Source organism: Otolemur garnettii, unplaced genomic scaffold, assembly GCF_000181295.1.
Source record: "Otolemur garnettii isolate 467f Iridium unplaced genomic scaffold, OtoGar3 scaffold00186, whole genome shotgun sequence".
Classification (NCBI taxonomy): Eukaryota; Metazoa; Chordata; class Mammalia; order Primates; family Galagidae; genus Otolemur; species Otolemur garnettii.
This window is the reverse complement of record NW_003852581.1, coordinates 1,498,876-1,507,589: the sequence shown is the minus strand read 5'-3', so window position 1 is coordinate 1,507,589 and position 8,714 is coordinate 1,498,876.

Sequence of the window (8,714 nt, the reverse complement as noted above, 5' to 3'; positions counted from 1 at the left end):
ACCAGCTTGATGAAAGTATTTCAAAATGTATATGAAAACACTACACTGTACCCCATGTTTGCATTAATGTATACAGGTATCATTTAATTTAAAAAAAAGAGAGAAGGCACTCACAAAAAGAAATCTAATTTTCAATGCAGTTCTCTGAGCTTTTCCTCAAGTATTTTGACGCTCTGTTTTTAAATGCATACATATTCAGGTTTATTATGTCTCTATGGAGAATTGACCCCTTTCTCAATGTTCAATGTTCCACTTTATCCCTGACAACTCTCCTTGCTCTGAAATCTGATCTGTCTAAAATTAATATGGCTATTTTCATTTTCTTTTGATTAGTGTTACATGGGTTCGCAGGGTGTACGCTTTTCCATTCATTTACTTTTAATTCATATGTGTCTTTATATTTAAATTGAGTTTCTTATAGAAAGCTTATGGTTGGCTCTTATTTTTAGAGCTACTCTGAAAATCTGTCTTTTCATAGGTGTATTTATACTATTGATGTTCAAAGTGTATACTAATAGAGTTGGATTGATATCTACCATATTGTTCCTGTTTTCTATTTGTTTCTCCTGTTATTTGTTCATAATTTGGCCTCCCACTTTTTCTCTCCCTTTTGATTTAGCATTTTATATTATTCTATTTTTCTCCTTTTTTTAGTTTGTCAATAATTTTTCATTTTTGTTCTAGAATTTACAATATATGTTTACAATTACTCCCAAGTTAATTTTTGAATAACACTATATCTGTTCACACATAGTGCAAATACCTTATGCTAACAAAATAATTCTAATTCCTCCCTCCTATCCATTGTGTCATTGCTGTCATTCATTTCATTTATACATAAGCATACATTGTATATACACACAATTAAACACATCATTTCAATTGTTATTTTAAACGAACTGTTATCTGTTAGATCAATTAAGAATAACAGACACAAAGACTTTTTCCACCTTCACTTATTTCTTTTCTATGTTCTTTCTTATGTATATTCAAGTTTCTCACCAAGTTTTCTCACCTTTCCTACTTCCCAAAGAACTTCCTTTGACACTTTTTGCAAGACAGGTCTACTGACAACAAATTCCCTCAATTTCTGTTTCAAAAAAGTCTTTATTTCTCTATCACTTTCAAAGAATTATCTGAAGGGTATAGAATTATTCATAAGTTTTTTTTATTAATTCTCTCAACATTTTAAATATTTCAGTCCATTCTCTTCTGGCTCGCATAGTTTCTGAGGAGAGGTAAAATATCTGAGCTCATCTACATAGAATATTTTTTCTTTTGTTTGTTTGTTCACTTGTTTTGAGACAATTCTGTCTTCCTGGGTAGAGTGCCATGGCATCATACCTCACAGCAATCTCAAACTTCTGGGCTCAAGTGATCCTTTTGCCTCAGCCTCCTGAGTAGCTGGGACTACAGGTGTCATCCCCAGTGTCCATCTAGCTTTTGTTTTGTTAGGAAAGATGGGGTCTCTCTCTTGCTCACGCTGGTCTTGAACTCCTGAGTTCAGGTGATCCACCCACCTCAGCCTCTCAGAATGAATAAGATCACAGGCCTGAGCCACCATGCCTGGCCTAGAATGTATATTTTCCTCTAACTTCTTTCAAGGTTTTTTTCCTTAGCTATGATTTTCTGCAGTTTGATAATGATATGTCTAAGTGTAGAGGCTTATTGTTTTAGTTTGGAAGCTTCTACATTTTGTTTTGTTTTGTTTTTATTTTATTTGTCCTGCTTGGTGTTTACTGAGATTTCTGTACCTGTGGTTTGGTATATGATATTAATTTGGAGGAAATTCTCAATAATTATTATTTCAAATAACTCTTCTGTTCCTTTTGCTCTTTCTTCTCCTGCTGGTATTTCCATTACACATGTGTTAGAACTTTTGTAGCTGTCTACACTTTTTGGATATTCTTTTCTGCTTTTTTGTAGTCTTTTTCTTCTTTTCTATTAGCCACTTCTAATCTGATGAACCCATTGAAGGCATGTTTCATTTCTTGATTGTTTATGATATCTAACATTTCTTTTTGGTTCATTCTTGCAATTTCCATTACTCTCCTTATATTTGCCATCTATTTTTACATGATAACCACTTTATACATGAGAATTCTTAGCATATTGACCATAGTTATTTCAAATTCCTAGTTTAATAACTACAACATACCCACCATCTCTGAGTCCAGTTCTGATGCTCTCTATCTAGTTTCAACCTATTTTTTTTATCTTTTGATATGCTTGATAATTTTATTACAACATGATAGCCTTACATGATAAACTGGGTAAAATCAACTATTATGAATAAGCCTTTAGTAATGTTGTGGTAAAGGGGACATAGGGAAGCAATCAACAGTCTTATAATTAGGTCTTAGTTTTTTGTTTTTGTTTTTTGTTTTTTTTTGTTTTTTTTTTTTAATCAAGCCTGTGCTTTGTACTTTGTAAGTTCTTCTAAGCCCTGACCACCATTAATGGGACAGGATGGCTGAAGGGGACCAGAGTTGGGTACTTCTCTTCACCCAGATGGAAGGCTAGAAGGGGGATGGAACTAAATATTGGCCTTCCCCCAAATTAAAGGCTAGAGCTAGCTGCAGGTAAGTCTTTTCCTTCTTTTAAGTTGGTTATGTATCCCCTGTTCAGGGTCTAAAAAAAAATTAGTATTGTTAGAATGCCAAAATTAGCCACAGCAACTACATATTGAATGCAATTCCTGTCAAAATGTGAATTACATTCTTCACAGATAAACAAAAATAAATTCTGAACTCCCATGTTCATTGAAGCATTATCCACACTAGCCAATATGTAAAATCAGCCTAAATGTTTATGTATGGATGAATGGAAAAAGCAAAATCAAATGTTTTGTTGATATGGAAACATTGAGAAAGTTTACCACAACAATACCAGCTCTACAGTAAATACTTCTACCTGTTCTACACACTGACCATCACAATGGAGTGACAGCAAAGTAAGCACTCAGAAACTAATGGAAAAAACCTAGTTTCCACACTGATCCAAAAGACAAAACCAAGCAATGGACTTTCACAAAATAAGATGGCTGGAACACCACCACAATTATCAATTCTCAAAACACACAGCCTCAAAGGACAACTTAAAACTCAGAGTTAAGGGAGGGAAGCCAATGTTGGGGGCAAATGGAATTCAGAAGAAAAGAGAGGTTGCAATTTTATTTTGATATACAAGTAAATTTAAAGAAACTATAGTAAAAAAAAGACACTGATGGGCATTTCATATTGGTCAAGGGAAAAATACAAGACATTTCAATTTTAAATAGTTATGAACCCAATTTAAATGCTCCCAGATTTCTGAAATAGGCCTTAATTACTCTGAGCAATATGATATCCCATAACACCATAATTGCAGGGGACTTTAACACTCCTCTTACAGAACTGGGCAGATCCTTTAAAGGTACTAAACAAAGGTACAGGGGACTTAATTGTGACCCTAGAACAACTGTGCTTAATAGATGTATATAGAAGACTTCATCCCAAAGCTAAAGAATGTATGTTCTTCTCTTTAGCCCATGGAACATTCTCCAAAATTGATCATATCTTAGGACACAAAATAAACCTCACCAGAATCAAAAGAATTGAATTTTTACCTTGTATCTTCTCAGACCACAAGACTTTAAAGGTACCTCCAACAAAAATGTCCAATTCCACATCACGGCATGGAAATGAAACAGCCTTATGCTGAATGATACTTGGGTGCAGGAAGAGATAAAGGAGATAATCATTAACTTCTATGTTATTATTGAGCATAATAACAATGAAGATACAAGCTACCAAACCCTGTGGGATATAGCAAAAGCATTCCTGAGAGGAAAATTTATCATTGTAGATGCCTACATCTGAAAAACAGAAAGAGAGCACATCAACAAACTCACAAACTATCTTATGGAACCAGATAGAACAATATAAGCCTAGACCCAGTAGAAGAAAAGAAATATCCAAAATTAAATCAGAGATCATTGAAATTGAAAACAAAACAATCATTCAGAAAATTAATGAAAAGAGGAGTTGTTTTTTTTAAAAACTAAATAAAATACATAAACCTTTGGCCAGACTAACTAGATATAGAAGCTAAAATCTCTAGTAACCTCAATCAGAAATGATAAAGGGTAAATAACAACATATACCACAGAAATACAAGAGATTGTCTCTGAATACTACAAGAAGCTTTATGCCCAGAAATTTAACAACGTGAAGGAAATGGATCAATATTTGGAATAACACCCTCTCCCTACACTTAGGCAGAAAGAAAGAGATCTCCTGAATAGACCAATTTCAAGTACTGAGATCAAAGAAACAATATAAAATCCCAACAAAAACATCCCTGGTCCAGATGGCTTCACACAAGAATTCTGTCAAACCTTTAAAGAAGAGTTTATACCCATATTGCAAAAATTATTCCAAAAAATTGAGGAGGAAGGATTCTTGCCCAACACTGTCTAAAAAGCAAACATGACCCTGATGTCAAACATTACCCTGATACAAAAAACAACAAAAGATCCAACTAAGAAGGAGAACTACAGATCAATTTCACTAATGAATATATATGCAAAAATTTCAACAAAATCCTAGCCAATAGATTAGGCCTAGACTATGGTGGAAAAATACTGTCTTACTTCTGGCAAATTTCTTGGCTGCAAGCCCTCACAAAATGGAGTAAGTCTGGTTCACTCCCAAGATGTGTTTTGGGAGACCCCTTAAGCACTCAGGACTGCTGTCAGAAACCCCATTTTGGGATGCTCAGGTGGTTGCTGGCTGGCTCTCAAGATAGATGGGAAAGTACTCACAGACTACTTGCCTGACTAACTCCCTGAAAAACGGAACGGGAGGTACTAACTTTCCCCAGACTGACCTTTAATTTTTTATTTTTTATTTTATTTATTTTATTTTTTTTTTGCGGTTTTTGGCCAGGGCTGAGTTTGAACCCACCACCTCCGGCATATGGGGCCAGCGCCCTACTCCTTGAGCCACAGGCGCCGCCCAGACTGACCTTTAAGAAATACCAGGTGAGATACTTTACTCAGGAGATTATGTTCCAGGTCCCTCCATGTAAACATAAAAGAGGTAAAGGCTCCATATTTTTAAGACTGCATAGTATTCCATGGCATACATATACCACAATTTATTAATCTATTCATGGATCCATAGGAACTTGAGCTTTTTGCATGACTTGGCTATTATGAATTGAGCTGCAATGAACAATCTGGTACAAATATCTTTTTTGCAAAGTGATTTTTGATCTTTTGGATATACTCCTAGCAGAGGAATTGCAGGATCCAACGGCAGGTCAATATTTAGATTCCTGAGTGTTCTCCAAACTTCTTTCCAAAAGGAATGTATTAGTTCTCATTCCCACCAGCAGTGGAGAAGTGTTCCCTTTTCTCTACATCCACAAATGTACTCAGTACTTCTATGAAACCTACTTATATTTACTCACACTTTGTTATAAAAGATAGAACACAACTATAGTCTGGGATGAAAGAGAAATGGAGTGGAAAAGGGGGGGAGGAGGGAGGTTCGATAGAGGGAGAGTAAAAGGTAGCACCACACCTATGGAGCATATTGCAAGGGTACAAGTCAAATCTGTCAAGTGTAGAACATAAATGTCTTAACACAATAATCAAGTAAATGAGGCAAAAGGTATGTTAATTGGTTTGATGTAACCATGTCAGATTGTATAAAAATAATCAGCACATTGTACCCCACATATGCATAAATGTATTCATGATCTATGTGTATTTGACTTAATTAAAAAAAAAAAGAAATACTAGGTGGGAAAGTACTAGAACAAAGACATATGATTAACTAACCATAAAATTCTGCTTCTGTACAATGCTTGCTAACCTATGCAGATGCACCTGGGCAGCCTACCTGCCAACCACAATGCAGACCAAGCCTTAAAAGTCTGACCCCTTAAGCAATCAGGACTGCTATCAGAAACTCCAATTTGGGACACTCAGGCAGTCACTGGCTGGCTCTTCAAGAAAAAGACTCCTCTTTAAATTTGACTTATCTGGTGGTGTAGTCTTTGAGTGACTCCTAGGCATAACAACAGCTTCTCATCATGTAATCCATACTTCAAATTGTATATGGAAATAATACATTGTACCCCATGATAGTATTAATGTGCACAACTATGATTTAATAAATAAACCCTTCCTCCTAAGTTCTCAGAAAGGTGGATATGAGAAATTCCTCTCATCCCCCTACTTAGCTCTATGCAGAATAAACTCTCTACTTTAAAAAGAAAGAAAGAAAGAAAGAAACCCTTCCTCCTAAGTTCTCAGAAAGGTGGATGTGAGAAATTCCTCTCATCTCCCTACTTAGCTCTATGTGGAATAAACTCTCTACTTTAAAAAAAGAAATTCACACACCATGATCAAGTAGTTTTCATCCCAGAGATGCAAGTCTAGTTTAACATATGCAAGAACGCAATCCACCATATAAACATAAGCAAAACCAAGGACTATATGATCCTCTCAATAGACGCAGAAAAAACATTCGATAAAATCCAGCTTCCTTCTCTAATTAGAATGCTGAATAGTATAGGCATAGGTGGCACATTTCTTAAACTGATTGAAGTCATCTAAGACAAACCCACAGCTAATACGTTACTGAATGGAGTAAAACTGAAAGCTTTTCCACTTAGAACTGGAACCAGACAAGGTTGTCTTCTATCACCACTACTATTCAACACAGTGCTGGACATTTTAGCCAATATAATCAAACAAGAGAAGGAAGTAATGGGCATCCAAATGAGAGCAGAGGAGGTCAAATTCTCCCTCTTTGCTGATGATATGATCTAATCCTTAGAGAACCCCAAAGACTCAACCACAAGATTCCTGGAAGTGATCACAAAATTCAGTAATGTCTCAGGATATAAAATCAGTGTCCACAGTCAGTAGCCTTTGTATATGCCAATAACAGCCAAGATGAGAAGCTAATCAGGGATATAATACCATTCACAGTAGCTTTGAAGAAAGTGAAATACCTAGGAATACATCTAACAAAAGAGGTGAAGGACCTCTTTAAAGAAATGTATGAAACCCTAAGAAAAGAAATAGCAAAAAAAATTAACAAATGAAGAACATACCATGCTCATGGCTAGGAAGAATTAACATTGTTAAAATGTCTATGCTTCCCAAAGCAATCTAGATTTAATGCCATCCCTATTAAAATATCAACATCGTACTTTCAAGACTTGGAAAAAATAAGTCTTTGTTTTGTATGGAACCAGAAAAAAACCTGTATAGCTAAGGAAGTTCTTAGTAATAAAAACAAAGCTAGGGGCATCAGCTTAGCAGACTTTTGGCTGCACTACAAGGCCATAGTGATCAAAACAGTATTGGCACAAAAATAGAGACATAGACATCTGGAATTGAATAGTAAACCAGGAGACAAACTAATATCTTACAGCCACCTGATCTTTGATAAACCAAACAAAAACATACACTGGGGGAAAGAATCACTGTTCAATAAATGGTGCTGGGAGAACTACATATCCATATGTAAAAGACTGAAACTGGACCCACACCTTTCTTCACACACAAAAATTGATTCAAGATGGAAAAGACCTAAATTTAAGGTGCAAAATGATAAAAATCCTCAAGGAAAGCACACACACACACACACACACACACACACAAAAAAAAAAACACTTGCAGATATTATCAGCCTGGGGGAAACACTTTATGAAGAAGACTTTCTTGGCAATTACAACAACAATAAAAATAAACAAATGGGACTTAATTAGACTGACAGTCTTTTATGCAGCGAAGGAGGTAACAACCAAGGCTAACAGACAACCTACAGAATGGGAGAGGATACTTGCATACTTTGAATTGGAGAAAAGCTTTATAACTAGGATCTACCAAGAACTTAAATTGATAAACACAAAAAAGCCAACAATCCCTTATAACAATAGGCAAAAGAAATATAAATAGAACCTTCTTTAAGAAGGACAGATGAATGGCTAACAAACATGAAAAAATGCTCATCACCCCTAATTATTAGCAAAATGCAAATGAAAACCACTCTGACATATCATCTAACCCCAGTGAGAATGGCCCATATCACAACATCTCAGGACTGCAGATTCTGGAATGGATGTGGAGAAAAGGGAATATTTTTTCACTGTTGGTGGAACTGCAAAATAATACAAACTTTTTGGAAGGAAGTATGGAGAACCCTCAAAAAACTTAGACTAGACCTCCCATTTGATCCTGCATTCCCATGGCTTGGCATATACTCAGGAAAAAAAATCCTTTTATCATAAGGACACTTGCACTAGACTGTTACAGCACAATTTACAATAGCCAAAATGTGGAAACAGCCTAAATGCCCACCAACCCAGAAATGGATTAAAAAGCTGTGGTATATGTATACCATGGAATACTATTCATCCATTAAAAAAGATGGAGACTTCACATCTTTTGTAATAACCTGGATGGAAGTGGAACATATTATTCTTAGTAAAGCATCACAGCAATGGAGAAACAAGAATCCTATGTATTCAACTCTAATATGAGGACAATTAATGACCTAATAGATGGTGGGGTGGGGTAAGGGGAGAGTAGAGAAAGGGAAGGAGGGAGAGGGAGAGGGTTGGGGAATCACTGTGTGTGGCATACCTTTGGGTGTGTGACACAATTATAAGAGGGACTTTACCTAATGAGTACAATCAATGTAATCTGGTTC